The sequence below is a fragment of the Rhinopithecus roxellana genome, chromosome 13, assembly GCF_007565055.1.
Source record: "Rhinopithecus roxellana isolate Shanxi Qingling chromosome 13, ASM756505v1, whole genome shotgun sequence".
In the NCBI taxonomy this organism is placed as follows: domain Eukaryota; kingdom Metazoa; phylum Chordata; class Mammalia; order Primates; family Cercopithecidae; genus Rhinopithecus; species Rhinopithecus roxellana.
In genome coordinates, this window is record NC_044561.1 from 65,402,831 (window position 1) to 65,430,540 (window position 27,710).

At 34.0% G+C, this 27,710-nt stretch overlaps 1 non-coding gene and 1 pseudogene across 2 annotated transcripts; both read left to right on the plus strand.

The window, feature by feature from the left end:
- Nucleotides 1-6,498: 6,498 nt before the first annotated feature.
- On the plus strand, nt 6,499-6,639 carry LOC115893123. Its single transcript, XR_004053063.1, has one exon. It is a non-coding gene; the product is annotated as a U4 spliceosomal RNA (small nuclear RNA).
- A 1,029-nt stretch (nt 6,640-7,668) lies between these two features.
- Nucleotides 7,669-8,968, plus strand: LOC115892794 (annotated as a pseudogene). The gene has a single exon (XR_004052709.1). The product of XR_004052709.1 is annotated as a glyceraldehyde-3-phosphate dehydrogenase pseudogene (transcript).
- The last annotated feature ends 18,742 nt before the right edge of the window (nt 8,969-27,710 follow it).

Here is a 27,710-nt window from a genome sequence, read left to right on the forward strand (position 1 = left end):
AATTTTATTCCATTGTGGTCATAAGAGACACTTGGCATGATTTCAATCTCCTCAAATTTGTTAAGGCTTATTTTGAGACCTAACACGTGATCAGTACTGGAGAATATTCTGCGTGTACTTGAAAATAATGTTCATTCTGCTGCTGTTTTGTAAAATGTCTCCATGTGTCTATAAGTTCAATTTTCTCTTTAGTATTGTTCAAATACTTGGTTTTCTCATTACATTTCTTTCCAGATATTTTATCCATTTTGAAAATGAAGTAATGAAATCTTTTATTTTTACTGTATTGCTGTTTACTTCTCACTTCAGTTCTGTCAATGTTTGTATCACATATTTAGGTGTTCTGATATTGGGTAAATATTATTTAATAATTTATTTTTATGGTGAATTCACTTTTTAATCACTACACAATAGTTTTCTTTATTTCTTATGATATTTGTTGACTTAAAGTCTATTTTGTCTAATATAAATACGGCTGCCTCTGTTCTCTTTAGATTACCATTTGCATGGACTAGATTTTCCATTCCTTCACTTTTAGCCTAGGGCTGTCCTTAAATCTACACTGAGCTCCTTGTACACAGCATATATTTGGTTCCCGTTTTTTGTTTGTTTGTATGTTTTTAAAATGCATTTAACTATTTTATGCCTTTGAGTTGAAGAATTTAATGCATTTACATGTGAAGTAAATATTGTTAGAAAAGTGCTTAATGTTGCTATTAAATTGTTAATTATTTTCTGTCTGCCTTGTACTTCTGTCCCTTCCCCTCTCTTGCTATCTTTCTTTGTTTTTAGTTAATTTTCTGCAGCAATATAATTTGATTCCTTTCTCATTTTCTTCTGTGTATCTTATCTAAGTTTTTAAAATGATTATCATAGGTTTACACAAAACATTGTATAGTTATAACAGTATACTTAAGGAGATAATAACAACTTTAATGGCATACAAAACCTTTATACTTTTACACTTCCTGCTCTATATTATATTGCATTTATGTCACATGTTACATATTCTTATATGTTTTATCCCTTAGCATTTTTTATTTTTATTTTTATACATTAATCTTTTAATTTGTATACTAGGATTAAAAGTAATTTACATGCTTTTACAGTATGATAACATTTTGTACTGTCTATATATTTTCCTTTATCAGCTTGTTTATGCTTTCATGTGCTTTTGTGTTGATGTTTAGCATTCTTTTGTTTCACCCTGAGTAACTCATTTGTTCCTTTGTGTGGATCATGCTTCCTTATTACTTTATTTTTATTTACTCCTTGTTTTGGTATCTACAGATGATAAGAAAAACGGCCTCCTGTCCAAGTCCTCCCAATGGGGCCTCATGTAGGAGAAGGCACTCATCATTAGCATCGCCAGAGATTCATGGGGTCTTTAAGACCTCTCTGTGTTTGCATCCCCTGTGGACTTGCGCATGTACATTTTGAACATGATTTTCTGCTTTCTTTTTTTAAGAAATGTATAATTTCTTGCTTCCTCTGGCATCTATCGGCCGTACCATGTGCCTTCTGGAATAGCAGCATGCAGAAACTCATTTTTCTGTTATCAGTGCCCCCCAGGCATCTACAGTATGTCAGAATCCATCTATGCTCTGAGACAGGTGAGACTGAGTTCATTCCCTCAGGCAACCACCTAAAAAGTTTTAAATTTGACAAATGTGTTAGTCATATCTTTCTCTCCCCAGAGATAAGCCAGTCACTGGGAGTCTTCTTGACTATGTTATGCTGAGCTGGGAGTAGGCCTCTGATGGGTGAATTTGTACTAGCCTAAACTTTTTCCTGTTCTTAGCAGCGTTCAGGTGTCTAGAGTATGCTAGGTCCTACCAGTGTTCCCAGATAGTTGAGACAGAAGCCAGTCCTTGATGCAGCTCCCTGAAAAATTGGAATGTTGCATGCCAGGTCCAATGCTTTTCCTCCCCTGGGATAAGCTGGGAAGTGAGGTTTCTTCCCAATCGTGAGGCACTGTGCTGAGGGGCCAGGCTGTAAGAGATAAGTGCACACTTCAAGCTGTTGCTCTTTTCAGTGTCCCCAATCATGCAGAGTATACTTGATCTCATTAGCACTCTGAAACTGGCAAAACATAAGCCCATTCCTTGGTCAACCCCGCAAAATTTGGAATGTTGGTTACATCATCCAAACTCTTTCCCTCTCTAGGGAGAAACTGAAATAAGGAGGTTTCTGCAAGGTAGATCTGTGCAGAGTGAGAGAAAGGGGCTCTGATAAATGAATATATGCTATTAAAAATCACCATCTTTGTTCTCAGCAGCCCCCAACCTGAGATCATCTTCTGTCAGTATCACTTGGTCAGCCTCCAGAAAGTCAGAACCTTGGACATATGCTCCACTCCTTTCCTTTTTTTTTTTTTTTTTTTTTTTCTCCAGGGAGAGACTTTGATCTAGGGTTTTTCTCCACATGGTGATGTTGTGCAATGGGGAAAGATAACGGTGTGAGGGTGCTTCAAATTTTCCTACCAGCTTCTATGTGGCTAGTTTTGTGCGCTATGGTACAGAACCCTCTCAACGGGTTCTTGGATTTCTCATAGAGAATAGTTTTTCCTTGTGTTGTGAAATTGATGTGCCGTCTAGGAAAGTATGGCTTTGTATTTACCTTCTGACAGCCTTCCTCAAACGTTTTTCTTTTTCTTTCTTTTTTTTTTTTGAGACGGAGTCTCGCTCTGTCGCCCAGGCTGGAGTGCAGTGGTGCGATCTCGGCTCACTACAAGCTCTGCCTCCTGGGTTCACGCCATTCTTCTGCCTCAGCCTCCCGAGTAGCTGGGATTACAGGTGCCCGCCACCACGCCCGGCTAATTTTTTTTTGTATTTTTTTTAGTAGAGATGGGGTTTCACCATGTTAGCCAAGATGGTCTCGATCTCCTGACCTCGTGATCCACCGGCCTCGGCCTCCCAAAGTGCTGGGATTACAGGCATGAGCCACCGCGCCTGGCCTGCAAACTTATTTTTAAAGCCTATTTGCTCTTCACAAAATTCTGCTAATTTTCAACATATTTTAATTTACAAGTGACTTAATTTTATGAATTATCTCTTTTTAATAAAAAGGACAAAAGTAAATAAATGATGATGATAAAATAATTACTCTGTGATTATTATAATAATGTGTTACCTTACTAAGATTTATCTTCAAATTTTAGCTGAGGGGACTAACAAGTGGATGATTAGTCCAGATGTAGCATAAAGCTGCAGGATAAAAAGAAAGTGAAGATGGTAGGAAGAGGTAACATTAAGGGTAGAATTGAGATGAAGTGTCCTGAGTGTAGTGGTTTTGGTAACATATATTTTCTTTGTTTACTTGTTATTATTCCTATAAAATTCAACTAGTTCAGTTGTTTTTTTTTTTTAAAGATAGACAGCTGTGCTTCAGTATCTGGACCAGATGATATCTTTAAGGTTCAACTTATTTTAATGGTGATTTATACATGAAAAGACTAAATGTTCTATACTCCATATATGATGAAATATATACTTAATATACATACATTTAATACAAATATGTAACTGAATATTCATATGACAAAATGTACAAAGAAAAATCTATATTCATATTTTAACATGTAATAAAGTGGTTATAATTTACTTGCGTTTTTGTGGATTAACAAAGGAGTACACAAGTAAACTTTCTTTACATTACTATATTTTAGTGTAGATACAAATAAGTGTGGTTTATTTATTTTTATTTTTTAGAAAATGCTTATTCTTTTAGAAATGCTCATTATTTATCTGATAATTTTTTTAAAATGCTCTGGAATGCTCATAGGTTTCAGAAAGCACTGGCTTCTCATGCTTTACTTATCCAAGTTTCTAAGGGGAAGCAATTTTTCTGTTAAGTCTTAATACTTATCCATTTTAGTTCACCTTTTCATTAAAATCTCTTGAATTAAACAAAACAGAAAGAAATGTCTTATCTAATGCCATTCTCTGAGTTACATTGCAATAATATGCACACAATAAAGTAGTTTACTTACCAAGACATGAAAACTGCTTTTCAGCCAGAAATACAAATGTTCTCCTTGATTGAGTTTTAATGAAGATGGATACATACATCTGCAAATGTATGGAGAAAAAGAGTGAACACAGAGTGCAAGTAAATGCATTTATGAGCCAGCAAGATGTGCAGGCTTTCTTTGCCTGATATTATTGTAACCCATGAGTTTGGATGTAAGTGAAGCATTAGTCTTACAGAGCAGCTTTTCCTACCACTCCATTTCTCTTCTTTTCAGCCCAGTGTTAAGCTTTCAAACCAAGCCCTCTTTTTCAGATTATCTGATCTAACTATATAAGCCTTTTCTCAGCAATGAATATAAATGTTACATTATTATTTTCCAAAGTATAATATTTACCACCAATACTCACTTTCTCTTTTTTATTTAGCCAAATATAGCTGTCTTTTGGTCTTTACAGACCATATACATCCATCCCCCTGACCATGAATGGATAGGCTTAGATTCAGTTTCTTCACCCTAGCAATTTTGCCTGCTCCTCTATAAATTTAAATTTGAATCCTTGCTTTGAGATTACTGCACAAGCCTGACAATCAAATAAAACATAGTCCTTCTTCTATAAAGTGCTATTTTCTTACACACATCCAAACACATACACCCACAAACCCTTATACATGCGTGTATTCCACCAAATTGTATATTAGAGTTATCTTTATTTAGCACAAAGTCTCTCCCAAAATATGACTACCAAAATTATTAATAGTCTTTTACAAGATGAATAAAATAAGACAATTTAATATTTAGAACAGATGCTTTTTATCTTTAGCATTTTGTAATTTTTTTTCCTTGACAATCTAATTTCTTCCCCACAGTTCACCAAGGTGGTAAACTATAAGTGAAGTAGAAAGGTATGACAATCATATTACAAAATATTGAAAAGGTTAAAGTAGTAAAGCACCTTTCCCAGGATATATGAGACATTAAGATTTTGGTATTTCATATTAGTGAAGAGATTACATTGAAAAAGGTAAATGGCACAACAAAAAGTCATTATTTTTAAACAGAAAGTTCATGAGGATTCCATATGATAATCTTGCTTTTGGTCTTGAATCTTAAATAATATTTTTATAATAATTTTACCTTAATTTATTTAAGCACAGCTAGAATTTATGTATGCATACATGTTTATAGTTTAAATATATCTATATTTATCTCACACTTTAATATAGCATCTATCTACAATCACCGTAATATAGTATATTGTCAATACAAAATTCTTTATATTAATGTAAGATTTTTGATGTCTTTGGGGGTTACATTCTGTATGATAGAACCCTAACTGGTTTTATTATTAAGAGTTCAAAGAGCTTTTTAGCTGTGACAGTCCTTCCTGGATATTTGTGTTGAAGTTTGATCTCACTTACGTTTCGCCGTAGCCACGTTCTCTTGCCCTAAGATCCAGATTATTACAGCAGACGTTAGTCAATGCTCTCAAAGACTTCTAAGCCTGAGGACTTAATGAACGTGGCAGTCTAAACACAGGAACTTGTCTAATTGATTATTTCCCAAGATGACAATGAATGCAATTTATGGACAAACTTTTACAGCAAGTTGCAACGAGATTTACATTCATTAATTCAAAAGCATTACTTTAACATCTACTCTCTGCTGGGGCATTGTTCCAGATAAGCAATTTTCAAAGTGTGAACCATCTTATAATACAGGGGTCCTAGAGATTTTAGAAAAATCATAATAATATTTTGATATCTGCTTTTTCCACTTTCCACATCTCAAGAGTATAAAGTCTTCTAGTGAAGTCTTCCAGGAGCTAAATGATATATTATATCACAAAATATTGTATATAAAAACAGATATGAGAATCCAGCTGCCTTCTAGTAAGCCAGACATTAAAGAGATACACAAAAATATAATATAAAGCCACTATTCTCAATAAACATTTTTGTTCGGGAAAGTCTAATCTTTTAAATAAGTTATTTTTGCTATCATGTGTAGTTATAGTTAATTAATAACTGGAATAGAATAACTAAGTTTAAATATTGCTCAGTTTGAATTCCTAATACCATAAATTTTGACAGCTATACACAAAAATGACATGTGGATTCATTAATAATATTTAAGGATATAAAAGGGTTCTGACACCAAAAGATTTGTGAGCTGCTGTTCTAGGTTCTAGAATCTTAATGTTAATCAGTTTTCTTCTCCTGTTCTCATGAATCCATGATGGAAGTAGTATAGACTACTTTAGAATGATCCTTACCTATATTACTGTTATTTCCTATTTTAAGCTTTGAGAAAAACTTGTTTTCAAGTCTCAAGCAGTTCATGCCAGTTCCTGGAATAAAAAGAACATCTGGGAAAAATCCCAATTAGTGTTGTTTCGTCCTAGTTCTCTTATTTCCAGTTTTTCCTTAGAGATAAAAACGAAAGACCCCTAATTATAGATTTTAAAGTTTTCCTTATCCTCTTCCATTTGGCTACTAGGTGATTATACTGTGTAAAAACTTAGCTCCAGCTTTGTGCAGCAGAAATATTGTAGCTGATGAGGTTTATCTGAGGCACAAGTATTGCTAATTCAAAACCTTTCCCAATACCCAGTCATGACGACTTAAAATGTGGTCAACATTGGCAATTTTCGACAATCTCTACAGAGAATGAACCATCTTTGTTTAAAAAAATGAAAGAAACGAAAACAAACAAAAAACTTAGCTCCATGTAAAGGACTTTACATCTAAATTTGTATTGAATGTACGGTCACCTAATTTTACAAACCTCCTCCATTTAACTTGCCCGGCTGTATAATTAACAATGGTGCAATAGGCAGTTCTAAGACCCTTACAAGTCTAAGCCGTGTAATTAATGGTGGTGCAATAAGCAGTTCTAAGACCCTTACAAGTCAAATTACAAGTCTTCAGACCCTTACATGTCTAAGACCCTTACAAGTCTAATTCTTTTGCATTTTTTTGTTTCATATTTACTGACCCACAAGGCAATATACAACCATACTATAATAGACAAATTATTTAATTCCAGGCCTCCCCCACTTTTTTTTTTTTTTTTCCATTGTGTTTTCTGGCTCTTCCACTGATTTGTACACATGCCTTTTTTCTCACAAATACTTTCTCATTCTGGCATCAAGAGAAACCATTTTCCACAGGTTTTGGAAAGAGACTGCCTTGGTTGGAAGCCCAGCTTGGCCATGAATTACTTATTTGATCTCTGGCATGTTATCAGCATTTCTAGATCACTAGTTTTTCATCAGTAAAATGAAAATAATTAGAGTACTTCTCATAAATTTATTATTAGAACCATATGGATTAAAGCATGAAATGATTTTATAAACATGCTAGCACAATGAAAAATTACAAGAAATGCTTGTTGTTATGACGTTTTTGTTTTATTGTTAAGTCACCAAACCTGATGACTTTCATTTCTGCCAATGAATGTCTCTATATTCTGACAATCATTCAGTCTAAAATATACATTAATGTTTTCTTTGTAAACTTGTATACAAGTTACTTATCAAACAGAGCAGGCTAAGGCCGACTGGTGTTGGAATTTTTTAAATGAATACTATCTTTTGTTATTTGGATTTTTAAATTTCAGATATTAGTTGTGTTCTTTAAGCCAACATGAAAATAGTATTTTGATATTTTTTTCCTGTGAAAGCTGAAATTTGGGGCTCTCTGCTCCTCCTGTTCGAGAGTCAGCCGCATCTTCTTTTGCATCGCCAGCGCATCCCTGAGACACCATGGGGAAGGTGAAGGTCGGAGTCAACGGATTTGGTCGTATTGGGCGCCTGGTCACCAGGGCTGCTTTTAACTCTGGTAAAGTGGATATTGTTGCCATCAATGACCCCTTCATTGATCTCAACTACATGGTTTACATGTTCCAGTATGATTCCACCCATGGCAAGTTCCATGGCACCGTGAAGGCTGAGAACGGGAAGCTTGTCATCAATGGAAGCCCCATCACCATCTTCCAGGAGCGAGATCCCTCCAAAATCAAGTGGGGCGATGCTGGCGCTGAGTACGTCATGGAGTCCACTGGCGTCTTCACCACCACGGAGAAGGCTGGGGCTCATTTGCAGCGGGGAGCCAAAAGAGTCATCATCTCTGCCCCCTCTGCTGACGCCCCCATGTTCGTCATGGGTGTGAACCATGAGAAGTACGACAACAGCCTCAAGATCGTCAGCAAAGCCTCCTGCACCACCAACTGCTTAGCACCCCTGGCCAAGGTCATCCATGACAACTTTGGTATCGTGGAAGGACTCATGACCACAGTCCATGCCATCACTGCCACCCAGAAGACTGTGGATGGCCCCTCTGGGAAACTGTGGCGTGATGGCCACGGTGCTCTCCAGAACATCATTCCTGCCTCTACTGGCGCTGCCAAGGCTGTGGGCAAGGTCATCCCTGAGCTGAACGGGAAGCTCACTGGCATGGCCTTCCGTGTCCCCACTGCCAACGTGTCAGTGGTGGACCTGACCTGCCGTCTGGAAAAACCTGCCAAATATGATGACATCAAGAAGGTGGTGAAGCAGGCGTCGGAGGGCCCCTTCAAGGGCATCCTGGGCTACACTGAGCACCACCAGGTGGTCTCCTCCGACTTCAACAGCGACACCCACTCTTCCACCTTCGACGCTGGGGCTGGCATTGCCCTCAACGACAACTTTGTCAAGCTCATTTCCTGGTATGACAACGAATTTGGCTACAGCAACAGGGTGGTGGACCTCATGGCCCACATGGCCTCCAAGGAGTAAGACCCCTGGACCACCAGCCCCAGCGAGAGCACAAGAGGAAGAGAGAGGCCCTCACTGCTGGGGAGTCCCTGCCACACTCAGTCCCCCGCCACACTGAATCTCCCCTCACAGTTTCCATGTAGACCCCTTGAAGAGGGGAGGGGCCTAGGGAGCCCCACCTTGTCGTGTACCATCAATAAAATCCCCTGTGCTCAGCCAAAAAAAAAAAAAAAAAAAAAAAAGAAAGCTGAAATTTGGAATCAAGATGTTTTTAAGCAAAGAAAAAAAGGATATGCAGCCAATCAAATCAAATCAAACATTAGATTAAAATTATGAAATAATTTCATGTGAAAATCCTAATTCCAATTTTGTCGTGGACCAAGATATCTATTACTAATATGAAATTTGATTAAAATATAAATTGTTATTTGAACTCATCCAAACCTAGAAAAAGTACAAAAGCACCAAAATGAAAACAGATTTGAATGCTTGTTTTATTGATAATAATTCCATTAATCACTTCCAAACTTCAATATTTTTAAAATAAAAATCAGCTTCATGTATTTAGCTTTTTGTTTGCTTGTTTGTTTAAAAGTAAGCTCAGCTGGACAGGAATATAATTTTAGCAGGAAGAACCTTTAGCTAAGAACTAGTCTACCTGTCCTTGAACTTTAGACCTCATATGTTCCAAAGTTATTTCAATCAATTTTAAAATCTGTGCATCAGGAAAGTAGCAATATGCTCTATTGTATGGGTTAAGTCTCACAAATAGTGCACTTGCATGTACATGAGTTCTTCCACTTATTCAGCTCTTTTCTTAAAATATGATCTCCTCAAAGAAGACTTAATGACCACCTGTCATTAACAGCTGCCTTCACTCTCTTCATCTTAGTCTGATTTCTTTTTTCCACAACAACTTTAACTCCTGAAAACCTGTATTTCTTAATTTGTTTATTGTTTATTATCTATCTCACTAGATTGTAAACTCAGTGAAAGCAGGGGTTTGTTTCTGTACTCTGCTATACATAGTTCCAGCTTCTAAAAGCAGTCCTGGTATACAACAGGTTCCTAAGAAATATTAGTCCAATGAATAGATGAATGAATGTATTTAGAAGTAGAATCTTGTTAAACATTTTTAGAAGCATTTAAAATGTTTTAGATGATATCTTAAGATATAATTTTATTATATTAACTCAAATTTGCAAGACTGCACAAATAAAAGTAATGAATATATGTATATTTAAAAAAATGGGTAGTCTGATTTAATGGATGTGAGCATAAACTTATTTCAGAGTTTATTTATATTTAACTACCTTCCTTATAAAATACAATGAAGTTATGAAAAGTACAGGTCAATCATATTTTAAAATATTTAAGAAAAATTTAAAAAGTTGGCTAATTCATCCATTTTTTAAAAAATATATGTTTTAAAATCTCAAAATAAGCACCCATTTAACTAAGTAAATATGAGTGCTAGTCATTACTGGTCAGTTACATTTTTTCCACCTTGAAAATTGTACTCAAAGTTTGAAAATAGACTACATAACTGCAAAACTTTAAGTAAAATATATGTGCATTCGCTACAAGTCTACCAATTGAAATTAACAATTACAACTGCTTTTAAATAATATCTACCATTTAAAATGTCATATTTTCACTTGTTTAAATTTTAGGATTTATTTTTCATGAGTTATAACAACACCCCCATTTATTATGTCACAGTTTTTATAGATCAGAAGTCAGGCAGCATGTAACCGCTTCTCTGTTCAGGGTATTACAAGGCTAAAACCAAGGATTAAGCCAGATTGCATTCTCATCTGGAGTATAGAAGCCATTTTTAAAGTTGAAAACGTATTGATACCTAAATAATCTTTCTGTACTACTTGTTATTTGATACTTTATTTTAGTGAGTTATCTAACCCTCCTGAAATTTATTAAACTTTTCTCTATTCTGTGTCCTATAACTTTCCATCACTTTATTTCTCATCCTATTGCCAAATACTACACTCAACTTAAAAAGTCTTAACTGCAAATGTTTCTGTGTTTTTAATTTCTAGAATTATAATAGCTATCTCATTTCTCACAATATATTTAATATTTGAAAAAATGATTTTTGAGTTATAAAGCATTTTTAAAACTGAAGTATTTGACATTTTAAAATAGAAAGATGTTTATCATGAGACTCATAACTATTTGATTTTTAATAATCCTCTAAGAAGTGTTTACACAAAACATACTTTTTAAAAAAATTCAATGGGTTTTTTGGGAAGAGGTGGTGTATGGTTACATAAATAAGTTATCTAGTGGTGATTGCTGAGATTTTGGTGCACCCATCACCCAAGCAATGTACACTGTCTCCAATTAGTAGTGTTTTATCCCTCACTTCCCTCCCTCCCTTTCCCCCGAGTCCACAAAGTCCACTATATCATTCGTACGCCTTTGCACCCTCAAAGCTCAGCTCCCACTTGTGAGTGAGAATATACGAACTTTGGTTTTCCATTCCTGAGATACTTCACTTACAATAATGATCTCCAATTCCAGCCAGATTGCTGTGAATGCCATTATTTCATTCCTTTTTGTAGCTGAGTATTATTCCTTTATATATAAATATATATTTTATGATATAAATATATATTTATGATATGTATTTATGATATATATGATATATAATGATATAAATATATATATTTCCATTTTATATAACACTTGTTGGTTAATGGGCATTTGGTTTACTTCTATACTTTTACAATTATGAATTGTGCTGCTATAAACATGCGTGTGCAAGTATCTTTTTTGTATAATGACTTCTTTTCCTGTGGGTAGGCACCCAGGAGAGGGATTGCTGAATCAAATGGTAGTTCTGTTTTTCGTTCTTTAAGAAATCTACACACTGTTTTCCATAGTGTTTGTACTACTTTACATTCCTACAGGCAGTATAAAAGTGCTCCCTTTTCACCACATCCCCACCAACATCTACTATTTAAACAAAAATTTTTTTTTATGGTCATTCTTTCAGGAGTAAGGTGATATTGCATTGTTGGTTTCTCTTTCTTTTTCTTTTCTATTTTTTTTTTTTTTTTTTTTTTTTTTTTTTTTGAGACGGAGTCTCGCTCTGTCGCCCAGACTGGAGTGCAGTGGCATGATGTGGGCTCACTGCAAGCTCCGCCCCCTGGCTTCCCGCCATTCTCCTGCCTCAGCCTCTGGAGTAGCTGAGACTACAGGCGTCCGCCACCACGCCCGGCTAATTCTGCTTTTGTATTTTTAGTAGAAACGGGGTTTCACCGTGTTAGCCAGGATGGTCTCGAACTCCTGACCTCTGACCTCGTGATCCGCCTGCCTCGGCCTCCCAAAGTGCTGAAATTACAGGCGTGAGCCACCGCGCCCGGCCTGTTGGTTTCTTTTTTGACACGGAGTCTCACTCTGTCACCCAGGGTGGAGTGCAGTGATGTGATGTCCGCCTCCTGGGTTCAATCAATTCTCCTGCCTCAGGCTCCCAAGTAGCTGGGATTACAGGTATGGGACACCACACCCAGATAATTTTTGTATTTTTAGTAGAGCTTAGGTTTTACCATGTTGGCCAGTCTGGTCTGGAAATCCTAACCTCAAAAGATCCACCCACCTCAGCCTTCCAAAGTGCTGGGATTACAAGCGTGAGCCACTGCACCCGGCTTGCACTGTGGTTTTGACTTGCATTTCTTTGATCATTAGTGATGTTGAGTATTTCTTCATGTTTGTTGCCATTTGTGTATCTTCTTTTGAGAATTGTCTATTCACGTCCTTTACCCGCTTTATGATGAGATTGTTTTTATCTTGCTGATTTGAGTTACTTTACATTCTGGATATTAGTTCTTTAACAGATGTATAGATTGCCAAGTTTTTCTCCCAATATGTGGGTTGTCTGTTTACTCTGCTGATTGTTTCTTGTGCTGTGCAGAAGCCTTTTAGTTTAATTAAGCCTCATCCATTTATTTTTAGTTTTGCTGCATTTGCTTTTGGGTTCTTGGTCATGAAGTCTTTGCCTAATCCAATGTCTAGAAGGATTTTCCAATGTTATCTTCTAGAATTTTTATGGTTTCAGATCTTAGATTTAAGTCCTTGATCCATCTTGAGTTGATTTTTATATAAGGTGAGAAATGAGGATCCAGTTTTGTCCTTCTACATGTGACTTTCCAATTATTCCAGTACCATTTGTTGAACAGGGTGTTGTTTCCCCACTTTATGTCTTTGTTTGCCTTGTCGAAGATCAGCTGGCTCTAAGTATTTGGGTTTATTTCTGGGTTCCCTATTCGGTTCCATTGATCAATGTCTATGTGCCTATTTTTTATATCAGTACCACGCTGTTTTGCTGACTGCTGACTGTGGGCTGCCTGGTGTGAAACCCACTTGATAATGGTGGATTATCTTTTTGATACGCTGTTGGATCCAGTTAGCTGGTATTTTCTTAAAGATTTTCCATCTATATTCATCAAGGATATTGGTATTCTTTTTTTGTTTTGTCCTTTCCTGGTTTTGGTATTAGGGTAATACTGACTTCATAGAATGATATTAGAAAGATTTCGTCTTTCTCTGTCTTACAGAATGGTATCAACAGGATTGGTATCCGTTCTTTTTCAAATGTCTAATATAATTCAGCTGTGAATTCGTCTTGTCTGTACTTTGTGTTGGCAATTTTACCCTTTTATATATGCAAGCAGATAGGCCCCATTACATACATTTTCTTAAGAGAAGCAGTAACTAGTCCTCAAGTAAGAGGACGTAATGGCATCTTTTATTACACATTCTAAATTTATACGGAAATTGGGGTAACACATATGTTAGCACCATTGAGCAACCATAGTTAACAATAATTTATTGTATATTTCATAATATCTGAGAGGATTTGAGATGTTCCCCCCAAAAAGATAAATGTTTACAGTGACAGATATCCCAATTACCCTGATTTGATCATTACACATTTTATACTTCTTCCAAAATATCGTATATATTTTATAAGTATATACAACCATTATGTATCCATAAATTAAAAAACAAACTTCTTAAATCTCAAATAGAGTCAAATGATAAACTAAGAAACAGAGGCAAAAATAGTATATGTGTTTTCGGGCAAAATGTTAGTTTTGAAAATAAACAAATAAAAACACAAATATAACATACATTGGATTAGACCTCTAAAGGAAGTAGTATGTTTGAATTGAAGAATTACTCCCTTTACTTTTACTTATTTCTTTCTCTGCCCTTCTTATTGTGATCTCAGTTGCCACAATTATATCTGCAACCCAGACTTCTGTGAAGGCATGTTGGTGAAGGCCCAAAGTCATTAAATTTTGAACAGATGTTCATCATTTGATGCAACACCAATGTTGACGACACTAGTCACTGTCACAATGACACTGACTGTTTCCAAGGGCACTCGTGGAAATGGAGAAAAATTAATGACAAAACATTTGCAGAGAACTTACTATACTTACTATGTATCAGTCACTGTGTTCAATACTTTGCCAGAATCTCCTAATAACAGCTCTGAGATACAGTTTCTATCAATAATTTACATTACTGTATAGATTAAAAAAATTGGGGCTTATTCAAGATCATACTGATAATGTTATGGATTCAGGATATGGGTCCAATTGATATGTGGCCAGAGCCTGTGTACTGTGCAAATTTCTCAGGTGTTATACTTGCCTAGTCTCCCCATTACTGTATGCATATATATCTTGAAAATTGATGAAGCCACCGTTGCCTCTGCTGACACTTCACATTGGCTGTGCTCTCCTCTTAGGAACAGCTCACCTCAATCATGCAAGTTTCAACAGATTAAAACCTTAACACCCTCCTAATCTAATAACCTTTGTTATATGTCATTAATAAAACATCACCTTTGGTTTGACTTTGATTTGCAGTGTTTGTCCTTAAAACGTAGGCATAATGAAAGCATCCAAACTGGCAACAGGCAGCCATCATGAACTCTTCAAAATTTCTTCACTCTATTTTCCTTTTTCTTAGAAAACTCCTGAGTTCTCCCTGAAAGGAGACTAAAGAACAATCCTCTCCAGATGTGTCTGAATCCTAAAATGAACTTAAGGTATGTCTAAGAAGGTTCCACAAGAATTCCTAAAGTAGACTCCTAAAATATTTTGTATTACAATATTTGATGTAGTATTTATACTACATTATGTATAAATTGCTACTTGTTGGGAAATTTTGACTTATTGTCTTATTCTCTTCATTTTTATATTTTTAGTGCATAGGAAAATAAATTGTTTAATTCTCAATGCCAAATATTTGATGAGAATCTACAGAGGAATTAAAAATATATTTGTTACTCTCATTCTAAAACTTAGCTATATGCTTTAACTTTTCTGATACAATTGTGAATGACATTGTACACATTGCTCTTCTGAAAAATTTGAGCAAAATAATGAAAATGCAAATATTTAAACTAATAAGCTGATTTTTCTGTTTGATAAACTTGTAGAAGTTTGAGAAACTTCTGCACATAATATTCTTTTAGAAACCATGTATTATTTTTCAATGTTGATTTATATTATCATATTCTTATAAACTATACTGTGTTTCGATGGTATGAATGCATTTGCACAACTCATTGCATATACCAAGCTTGGATAGAAAGTATTGAAAATAGAGCAAAAAGGATTTTTATTTAATCTAGAGGAAAGATTGTATAAAATATATATTTACTTTTGATAAGTAAGATTATATGTTAAATCTCACCTGACGTATTTTAAATAGCCCAGAGTTTGAGAAATGCCTTACTGATGATTGTCCTTTTTGTGGTCATCAGAATTGACTACATTTCTTTGGGCAAATGTGGGTTGTTTCCCTGAAGGTGTGGATTCTCCAACAGACAGTCTTTTGTGGAATATGAAAATTTATTACCTAAAATCCTGCTGTGGGAAGGAGACCACAGGCTGGAGAGAGAAGAAAAAAAAAAAAAAGACCTTCTTCCTTCTTCTGGTGTACAGTTAGTTTGGCCCACATTCTAAGGGATGGCCAGAAAGACCTGAGACTCTCAGTGATGGTGGCATGAGGGGTGGGTGAGTTCTCCTTTGCCAAGTGGAGAAATACTAAAAGCCTGCCAAGAGGTGGCCTGCAAAGGGACTTGTGATGTGTTTCACACTGTGCAGTACTTGAATGTTATTTTTCACTGCAATTTCTTTTAGCTAAAGGAAAGTCTTGAATACTGGCTTATTAAATGAAGTAATTTCAATATTTGTGAAAGCAATTAGGGATTTTTTGGCCTATTCTTGGGGTGAAGTATGAATGTATATAAAAGTGCATATTCACTACAGCACTCTTTGGGCATTGCAACCTATCAGTCTCACAAGCGCCAGAGACAGAAAGCAGTGAGAAGAAGAAGAAGAGCTGTGAATTAAAGGATGCCGAAGACTTGTTTTGAGTATGCATAAATTGGAATATTGGTACCTTCCAGAACTAGTTGGCAGGTAAAACTAAGGGAAACTAATTTCCTTAGGTGAAAATAGGGTAGGTGCAGTAGAATCATGAAGACAGAATTTGTAATATATACATCTAAATTTCAATTTAGCAAAGAATCCCAAGAAGAAAATTACATGCAATCACTTTCTACAGTAATTTTCCTCTACCTTCCCTGTCCTTAAAAGAAGCTAATATGATGAAGTGACTGAATAGACCTAGTAGGAAGAGATGCTAAAGAATGGGATTATAGTAATTTATTATTCACTCATCTATAAGATAGTTTTACATATATGTAAAGTAAATTAGGTAGCAAAATTACCTGGGGAAAAATAACATCAGTCTAGTGGCTGAGAATGATGAAATATGTACAAGGAAAATTCATCTCTGGCAAGCAGAAAAGATGAGATTACATAAAATGAGGTTTAAGGGGAATCGTTCACTTTCATTGGCTTTTTCCATGAAGCAGCTCAAGATATTAGAAAGTAAAAAACAAGATTACCAAAGGATAAAGAATGGGAAATTAAGTAAAAGAACACTATCAAGTTTGAATGAAATTCAACACCTATTTAGGTGAGTTACCAGAGAGCTCAGTTTTAAGAATCAACAAATCTTGAATGTATACCTAGTAGATACATCATAATGCTGTTATTTTTTCTTTTAGAACTATTCTTTTATTTTTTTTTTCCTTCCATTTCCACGTGATTCGTGTGAGACAGTCAGTGAGGACGCCACACCCTTCACCCAACCCCAATACACACATAGTAACAGAAGAGGCGTATTTGCCAGTTTTCCATAATGTCCATGATGGACCAGTGGGACTTTTTTACCTGAGAATGAGAATTTTTAGAAAAGATATATGGAATTTTAGATGGCTATTTTTAAGTGACCTGATCAATGAATGTTTTTCAAAAAAGGCTTTGATAAGCCCTTACACTTTATGTTATTAGTTACATATTTGCAATATACATACAGTTATCCGTCAGATGACATTTCAGTCAACAATGGACCTTGTATACCATAATGGTTTTATAAGAAAATAATACTCTATTTTTACTCTGCATTCTCTATGTTTATACATGTTTGGATACACAAATACTTATCACTGTGTTACAACTGCCTACAGTGTTCAGTAGAATCACATGCCATACAGATTTGTAACCTAAAAGAAAAGGAATATAACACATAGCTTGGATTGTTGTAGGCCCTACCATCTAAGTTGGTGTAAGTATACTCTGTGATATTAGCACAATGATAAAAATCACCTCATGAGACACTTCTCAGAGTGTATTCTATTTTTAAGTGACACATCACTGTACATATATTCTTTTTAATGGTTATTAATTTCTCAATTTGGACCCATGAAAAACTATTACATTCTTTTAATAACTTCTCACTCTTTTATTAGAACTTCCTAAAAGGTGGTTCTGTTTTCCAAAGTCAGATAACCTTATCTAATAGAGGATATGATATAAATGTTGCCAGAAATCCAGAAGGACAAATTTAAGAATGTGACGTATTTCATGCAGTTCTTGTGAATAAGGTACCATGGACAATATACTACCATATAGATACTCACAAAAATTATAGGTTAAGGTCAAACATGAGATGACAGTCAATTGCATTCAAATGATTACACACACACACATATATATAAAATATTGATTCATGAAAATAAATATCTTACTTTATTGTAAGAATGAGAATATAGCCATGTGGCAAAATAGGAATTGAAAAGGAATTTATCAGTGGGGACACTGCTGTGATGTGAACATTTAGATAAACTGTCGAAGATTTATAAAATATTCTACTACTGTCAACTTGCTTATGCTAGAGGACTCTTTCCTAGGTAGCATATCTCATCTAAACACATTCAAATTAATAAGATTTGTAGTTAACAAAATACATTTGAACACATTTTCTGTTGAAATGTTAATTGATACAGTGAAACATGAATTTACAATTTAGAAGAACTGCAAGCAGAAAATCATGTTATGAATGTATTGCACCATTATGTTCTTCAATGCCTAGACCGTATATATTATTTTTCTAAATTTAGAGGGCAGACTTTTTAAAAATATCATGTTTTTTAAATCTTCCCATGTTTAGCTCCTCTCTAATTATTTTAAGAGCTAATGTCATTATAAAAGAAGACACTTTGAAGTTCCTCTTCTAAGACTTCCAGGCATTTACTAATTTTATGACACATTTTTGTTAGAAAGCACCTGGAAATTGGATCTCAGTGAGTTAACAAAAGAAATTAAATATATATACACATAACATACATATATGTATGTATGTATGTATGTGTATAGACATATATATGTATGCATATGTTTATATATGTATGTATATATGTATATATATGTTTTTACATTTAAGTACAAGGAATAACATTTAAATACCTGTGCACTATCTTCTTTAATATAACAGTGTATTTCAAAAAAGAAAGAAAATATTAGATCCAATTTTTATTATACTACATAAGAAAACATGGAAAATTAAATCATGGCATATATATTGCTTTCCTATTACTGCTGTTAGCAAATGATTACAAACGTAATGGCTTAAAACAGCAAAAAATTATTATCTTATGGTTCTAGAAGACAGAAATCTGACATGTATCACATTGGTTCATATCAGGGTGTCCTCAGAACTGCATTTTCTCTGGAGACTCTAGATTACATTTTCTTACATTTTTCAGCTTCTAAAAGCTACCTGCATTCTTTGTTCTGTGACACCTTACTTCATCTTCAAAGCACGCCACTCATAACTCCACTCTTTATCTTTGACACTCTCCTCTTTGACACTCTGATAGTTTTGTCTACCTTTATCAAGAACACTCGTGCTTATATTGGGCCTACTGGGATAATCCAGGGTCAACTCCCCATTCAAGGTCCTTAATATAATGACAGGCATAGAGTTCCTTTTACTCAGTATGATAATGCAGTCTCATGCTGTATGGTTTAAGACCAACCTTGGGGAGGCATTTTTTAGCCTACTATACTGTTTCTAGCCTTAGAAAAAGACACAATTTTTTAATGGCTAAGAAGTAAAACAGAATTAAAACTATAATCTCAGTATTAGGATGCTGTCCCTAAATTCCATTTAAATATCCTTGTTCTTAAAGCTATGTAACAGATCAAATTATTTAGAAAATAGTGCTATTAAATGCAAAGTGGGTTGTTGGAGAGGTCACAACATGATGGTTGTCAGTACTTTAATAAGAAACAAACAAGACAGAAAAATAGTTTGAACTAATAGTGGAACTAATTTCAGAAATTTGAAGAGGGACTTAAAAATAATAAATTGAGCAAGTTTACCAATACTGCTAAAAGAATGAGCTAAAAAATACACAAATGATTGGATTGATAGCTGGTAAAATAGAGAAAAATAAATTTAAAGTGTAAGAAATATTTTAAAATGTTGACTCAAAATATCCTTATTTTTAAGAACTAGAAAAAAATCAGGGGGTTTTTTTTTTGACCTTCAATTCTAAGACATATTAAGTTATAATTTACAGAAGTCATGATTGTACATACATTTCAAATTTGAAATGCAGTGTTGTTAACTATAGCCACATTGTTGCACATTAGATCTCATAACTATGTTTATGTGGAAATCTGGAAAATTATAGAGACAGAAAAGAAATCAGTGTTTGCCATGGGTTTAGAGAAGAAGACAGGGGGCTTGAATGGTGAAGCATAGGGGATTGCTTAGGGCAGTGAAACTGTTCTGTATTAAACTGAAATGATGGGTACATGACACTATACTTTTATTAATATTTGCAAAACTGCAGCACAAACAATGCATTAAAATAATTTAGGAGTTTCAAGGATCTCAGGATAGAATATAGACAAAGATATAAAAATTTAAAGTATTAAAAGTATTACTAGTAGTTGGGGGAAATAGGAAATGGGAAGATGTTGGTCAAAGGTTACAAAATTACAGTTACACAAGATGAATTTCAAGAAATGTACTTATATACACCATCCTTAAATACGTGGACCATAATTCTCAACCCCTTAAGTGTGTCCTGATTTCTTTCAAAGAGCACTGTAGGAAAGTGGAGCTTCAAGAAAATAACTACACAGTGAAGAAACCTGACAAACACTATCTCAGCCAGGTGACCAAGGTTAACATCATCAGTGATGTCATCATGATAGCATACACCCTTATTACGGTGTAATCAGAATGGCATTTTACCTGTGTGGTCTTCCATCCAAGAACTCCTAATCCCAATCTAATATTGAGGAAAATATCAGAGGAACCCTAATTGATGAACAGTCTACACAATATCTAACCAGTATTCGTCAAAACTCTCAAGTCACATAAAGCAAGGAAAGTATGAGAGACTGCCACAGTCTAGAAATGTCTAAGAAAACGTGATGACTTAAATGTAATTTGATATCCTTGAAAGAATACTGGGCAGAAAAAGACCATTAGGTAAAACTGAGGAAATTTAAGCATGTACTTTGATTTATCACAATGTATCAACAGCGTAGTGAATGTATTGTGCTAATATAAAATGTTAATAAGAGTGGAAACCGGAGTGGGGTATATGAGACCTCACTGAACTAGCTTTGCAAGATTTTCTACAAATGTGAAACTGTTCTAGAATACAAATTAATTAAGGCAAATAAGTTACCCTGGAAAACTCGGTAGTCTTCTCCGTCATCACTTTTTCATTGAGAAATATCTTGTCCAGGAAATCAATTATTTAATAATAAATGATTATTTTATTGTGATAAAATATATGAAACATAAAATTTACCATTTTAATCATGTTTAAGAGTGCAGTTTTGTAGCATTACAGACACTCACATTGTTGTGCAACTATCATCATTATCCATCTCCAGAACATTTTAATCTTTCCAATTGAAACTCTATTCTCATTAAACAAAAATGTCCCATTTCCCCATCTCTGCACGTTCTTTCTCTACAAATGTGACCACTCTAGGTTGCTTATATAAATTGAATAATAGTAATATTTCTCATGTTGTGTCTGACTTATTTTACTAAACACAGTTTCTTCAAGATTCATTCATGTTGTGACATAGCAGAATTTTCTTTGTTTTAAAGGCAGAATAGTATTTCATTTTATGTGTGTACCAGGTTTGGTTTCCGTTTATCTTTCAATGAGCATTATGGTTTCTACCTTTTGGCTAGTGTGAATAATGTTGCTATGAATATTTCTGGACAAATATCTCTCTGATTTTCTGCTTTCAATCCTTTTGAGTATACACCCAGAAGAGGAATTGCTGGATTATACAAAATTCTGAGTTTACATTCTTGAGGAGTCATCATAAAATAATCAGTTATTATTAACGAGAATTAGACCACCCGAGAAACATACACTGTAACATGAAAAGAGGTTAAAAGAAAGATAACTTACTTTAAAAAAAAACTCTTCACGGCCAGGCTCGGTGGCTCACGCCTGTAAACCCAGCACTTTGGGAGGCCGAGGCAGGCGGATCACGAGGTCAAGAGATCGAGACCATTCTGGCTAACATGGTGAAACTCCGTCTCTACTAAAAATACAAAAAAAAAAAAAAAAAAAAAAAAAAAAAAAGGAAAAAGAAATTAGCCAGGTGCGGTGGCGGGCGCCTGTAGTCCCAGCTACTCTAGAGGCTGCGGCAGGAGAATGGCGGGAACCCGGAAGGCGGAGCTTGCAGTGAGCCCAGATCGCGCCACGGCAATCCAGCCTGGGCGGCAGAGCGAGATTCCGTCTCAAAAAAAAAAGAAAAGAAAAGAAAAAAAAAAAACCACTTCACATAAATGCTGTTCTGGCAAAGGAGAATTGTTACTAAATATTATAGAAGAAATTTAAAAGGAAGAATAAATCACTTTAATAAAGGAAGATTATAAAGTAGACATACAAGAATGCAGAGTAGATAAGGCACAAGAAAGATGAAAATAAAGTATGAGTTTATAAATTGGAAGATAGAATCTTTTATCAAAAATAATTGATCCATAATCGTGAAAACAGAAACAAATCGTATTACCTTTTATGGAACTGTGAAAATAATGAAAAAAATATTTGAACCTCTTCCTTTGTAAAACAGATTTATGTAATTTGTAAGTAGCGTAATAACAATATATCAAAATTTCACGGAAAAGTTTTAGTACATACATGTCTAAAATTAATATAAATTATGTTTTTTAACTTCCATATGTCCTCATTTTGATAATAAACCCAAAGTTCGTCCAAGTAATTGAAAAGAAAAATCAGATTGGACTTGGATTTCTCTAGAGTCATTTGCAGTACCAGTAGACTGTAAAGATCTTAGACAGTTTCAGGCAAACTTCTGCAAAATTTGAAATAAAAAAAAAATTTGCAGCTCTGCTACTCTGATGAATATACAGCCAAAATATAGCCTAGGGCATGTGCAGTTGACATAATTTCCTCCTGAACAAATATAGGGCCAAAAGTCCCTCAAACAAACAAAAAAAAAAAGAATGCTAAATAATCCTACTTGTATCTCTATATACTCTTTAAATTGAAATTTAATGGAAACAAAACATCCAAATACAAATTGAAAATTGAGAATGTGTGTTTAATTTTTTTCTTGTATGTAATGTATATAATATGTTCCTAAGAAACAGGGAAATGGTCTCATTTCTCTTACTACCTATCCATATTCGGTATAACTTATAAGTAGTTAAAAATAGTTAATGTGAATTAACAGTGGAAATATTATGTCTTGTCAAAATAAGATGAGAGAAAATACAAGGTACCACCTCTATCCACCTGTAATCCACTTAATATTTGACAGAAAGTTTGTTTGCAAGAAGATAGCAAGTCTACTAAAACCTGAAATATCTTCTGTAGCGTGAAAAATGCCATTCACTTTTCTAATATTTTATCTCAAATTTGAAACAGGACATACGATAAACATTTCAATGAGAGGTGAGAAATTTAATAGACTTTGAGCCCAGCCCTACAAATAATAACTGTGAGGTCACTATTAGTACTGACATCACAGGGTTTTGACTCACATCGTATAAGCCTATATATAATATTATTACATTATACATGGAAAATTTTAAACACCATATTAACATTAACTGTTATTATTATATGAGCCACATTCAATGAATGTTTTTCAGAGATCTTCAATGGCAGGCAAAATTTTGAGCACTATGTACCAGTGACCAAAGCAAAGAGTCTTCCCTTGTGAAATTTTTCTCCTAGGATATGTTGGAGAAAGAGAATACAGGCAATAAAATTTTTTATAATCATACTATCATATTTATTATGTGATAAGTGCTAAGAAAAACAAATTAAAATTGAACAAGATATACCTAGATCTCAATAAAATACTTTTAATTTCTTCTGATACAATAATTATTAAAATATATAAAAAGTTATAATAACATAATACAGTAATTTAAAATGTAGAGCAAGTTATAAGGGGTTCACAGGACATGGTTGAGAATGGTTCCACTTTTAATTCATCAGAGCAAACCTCACTGAGTAAATAAATACTATAAGTTGCACACAAATAGAGCAATAGAAAGTTGGTGGGTTAATGAACAAGAAAGACCATCTTTATTTTGGAATATTCAATTTTGTAGCGGTACGCAAACCAAACCAAACAACTGCAGGCTGTGTTCTGTTTATGTGCTACTGTGTTTGACCTCTACTTTAAAACAGAAAATAACTCAGAGTGACTGCATTCTAAATTTAGTCTACCAGCTTTCAAAACATTTGTTTTGTCAGTGCTACACACAAGATTTTTCAAGTTAATATAAATGTGGTTGAAATGTATACTAGCTCGTCCTTGAGCTATTGCATAGCCTCTTAACTAGCTGCCTCATTGTCTTCTTTCTCTTTCCGTCTTTCTTACCCAGAGAAACTTTTTTAGACAAAATAAATGAATGCTTTACTCACTTGATCAGAAGTAGTCAACTCTGCAGTCTACTAAATCAAATCTAAACAGGTTAATCTGTACTATCCTGTCTCTTTTTCCCCAACTACACTTTCAAATGGTGTATCATTTCTTGCATATCACTTATACTGTTGCATTATTCAGCCTTTCCTCACTTTTGTTATTGTGCCTGGAACATTAATCAACTGCATACCTTTCCACTGAAATAATATCCCATCTTTCAGTCTTATACAGCCAATTCTTCTGATTTTTAGCAACCAAAATAACCTCTTCCGAAGTCCTACGTTTCTTTGTTGGTACGCTTTTTATGATATACTTTGGTTGTAATATAATTCCTCTTATTGGTTTATATTCCTTGTGAGTTTGAACATTTTTTTGCAAATGAAACCTACATAGTTTTGTTTTCTACTCAGAACCAATCTCAGATAGATAAGATACTAAAGAAAAAAACGAAAGTATGAGAGTTGCCATCCTTGTACTCCGAATTAAACAGATAAATTAAATAGATGAAATTACTTTTTATGGAGATACTTCATGTTTATATGGACAAATATGCATGATAAAATCAGCTCTCATTTATGCTGTAAATAAAGGAAAGGGGGAAAATAGAGTGGATATTACTACATAAGCGATTACTGCCTTTTATAGTTGAAAGAATTCGTGTAGCCTAGTAGAGAGAGAGAAAACAAAAGAGAGAGAGAGAAAAGAACGAAAAAGACAGAGAGAGAACAAGCAAAAGGTCAAGTACAAGGACAGGAGCATATCCAATATCAAATTCAACATAAATAAAACTAATAGACTCAATACCTATCTAAGAATAATTTCCATGCTATACATTATATCAAAATATCAATTATTTAATAAAAATTAACTCATGATTGTTCAAGTTTGAATTACCATTTTTACATTTTAATTTTAATAAAATCCAGTTTATCAATTATTTTTTTCATGTATTCCGTCTTTACGATTGTTTCTAAAAAGTCATCATTATACCCAAGATCATTTAGGTTTTTTCCTGCATTATCTTCTAGAAGTTTTGTAGTTTTGCATTTTTGTTAGGTCTGTAATCCAGTTTTATGTAACTTTTCAGAGGAGTGTAAGATCTATCTAGATATATATTTTTGTATGTAGATGTCCAATTGTTCCAGCACCACTTGTTGAAAAAATTATCATTGCTTCCTTGTATTGCCTTTGCTCTTATTTCAAAGACAAGTGGACTGTATTTATGTGGATCTATTTTTGAACTCTCTATTCTCATCTATTGATCTAGTTTTTTATTCTTTGCCAATGGCACACTGTATTACTGTAGCTTTATAGCAAGACTTGAGATTGAGTAGTGTCAGTCCTCTGACTTTGTTATTCTCCTTCAACATTTTGCTATTTTGGATCCGTATAAAATTTAGAATCAGTTTAATGATATGCATAAAATAACTTGCTGGAATTCTAAATGGGATTTCATTGAGTCCATAGATCAATTTGGGAAGAACTGATATGTTGACAATATTATCTTTCTATCCATAAACATGGATAATTTAGTTATTTGAATTTTTTAATCTGAATCTTGTGGTTTTCTTCATATAGATTCTGTACAAATTTTGTTGGATTTATATCTAATATTTCATTTTTGGGGTGCTAATATTAAATATTATTATGTTTTAATCTTAATTTCTACATGTTTGTTGCTGGTAATTATTATATGTTAAAGTTATATTGAGGAGGTAATTGATATTAGACCTTTATAAATTGGACAAGCTCTCAATTTCATATAAATTTCCGTGCTTTACACAAAGTATTTAGTACAATAATCTATTAAAAATAGAAATAGCAGTAATATTAACAATTAAAGTGAATAAAGTTAAAGTAGAATAAGGATAAATGAAAAACTTGACCTATAACAATTCTACAATAAAGTTATAGAATTAGTTCTCAAAATTCTTCCCACAAAGAAAAGCCTAGTCCCAGATGGCTTCATCAAGAAAGGAAAATGTTAACAACTGAAAAGTAATCTCTAATTCTCCCTCAGTGTGGAATATGTCAGATTCTACTAGATATAGACTAATGTTCTTGATTAGATTATTTAGCTGAATGCTGTTCAAAGGATGTATCTGTCAAACACCTTGTCTGTGCTGTCGAAATGTTTTTTTACTTATCTGTAATTGTTAAAATGTGGCAAAGGAATGAAACTAGTCTGACACTTCAAAGAGTGTTACATGCCTAGCAAAGTGTGAAAGTGGAAAGAATGCGGAAATGAAAGTTTCTTTCAGAGTTGAGGTGGTTCCCAGTCAGCACTGTTTACTGTAAAAAAGCACATTCTTGTGAAGTGTGATTAAAGATATCACTATTTATGCCTGGGAGTCAGAAAAGCCTCACTATATTCTTTCTTAAAGCTAATGTACCTTGCTTCTCGCATGATTTATAGTTTCTCATGGCGTAGGCTATCAGGCAGAGCTAAGTAATTAATTTGGTGATGACACATACGCCGAAGATTTATATTAAACCAAAAAAATTATTTGAATTAAATTTTTACAGATAACTTAAATAAAGAAGAAATACCCTACAAATTAAAATGAGGCCAGTATAACTGTTATAATAATACCTAACAGAGGCACAATCATAATTGAAAACTTGAGAACAATTTTCCTGAAGATCATAAATAAAAATATTTTATATAAAACATTAGCAAATCAGGTCAACATAAGTGTGTGTGTGTGTCTGAAAATACAAACAAAATAAGTTAGATTTATTACAAGAATGTGAGGTTGATTTAATATTAGAAATATTGATCAATTTACCACATTATTTCTGCAAAGAGAAAAATTTGATCGTCTCAATAGATATGGAAATAATAATAATATATGAAAGTTTTAAGCTATGTTAATAGTAGTCTGATTCATTTGGATTGAGTGTTCTGCTGAAGGAAAAACAGAAAGATCAAAACAATATTTTTAAAAATCAAAGTGGGGAATAATCTAGAAAAACAGAGAAAACTACAGAAGGCAGGTGACTCTGAATTGTTTCCACCGTGATATATTTGGTGATCTGGTGAAGCTATCTGAGATATTGAAGTAAGATGTAATGGACTAATTTGGAGATAGTAAAACAAGAACTGAAATTCAGTGCCAGCCATACTGGGAAACCTTGGCTAATCATCTCTCCTCTGGGCTAGACCCACATGAGCTAAATCTCTTTAAACAATTTTGTTCTCATAAGTGTAAATAAAGAGCTCCACATGCAGCAAACTTGAAGAGCTGAATGAATTGAGGTTGAATTCCAGTGATCGCCAGCCATTCAGTCCCTGATGAAACCCACCCAGCTCCAGATGCAGAACACAACAGCACTAGAAATAATAGTGTTGACTTTTTCTCAGCACGTCCTCTATAGCACCTAGAAACAATGAACCTTGATTCTGGACTGCTAACATCCACAGTGTCTAGTAGGAGAAAAGGAAAATGTGTGGAGTAAGAAAATGACATCTTAGGTATCAAATTACTTACGTAAGTAATTATTTTTGTACAACATGCTGAACATAATCTAAGACAAACAGGCAAATAAGAAAATAAAACTATGTAAGTCATAATGAGCCGAACAAATTAAAGACAGAAATATACCCTCAAAACTTTAGTTAAAAAATTATCAGATG